The sequence below is a fragment of the Colobus angolensis genome, unplaced genomic scaffold, assembly GCF_000951035.1.
Source record: "Colobus angolensis palliatus isolate OR3802 unplaced genomic scaffold, Cang.pa_1.0 Scaffold252, whole genome shotgun sequence".
Taxonomy (NCBI): Eukaryota; Metazoa; Chordata; class Mammalia; order Primates; family Cercopithecidae; genus Colobus; species Colobus angolensis.
In genome coordinates, this window is record NW_012115733.1 from 2,225,201 (window position 1) to 2,225,464 (window position 264).

The following is a 264-nucleotide window of genomic DNA, read 5'->3' on the forward strand; positions in this document are numbered from 1 at the left end:
TTTTAATAACTTTTTAACAGATAAATTGAGATATTATATATAATTTACATACCATACAATTCACCCATTTAAAGTATACAATTGGTTTTAGTATAGTCACAGGATTGTGCAATCATCATCCTATTGTAAATTTAGAACATTTTTGCCCCCCTAAAAGAAACCCCATGCCAGTCGCAGTGGCTCATGTCTGTAATCCCAACACTTTGGGAGGCTGAAGCAGGAGGATCACTTGAGCCCAGGAGTTCCAGACCAGCCTGGGCAACA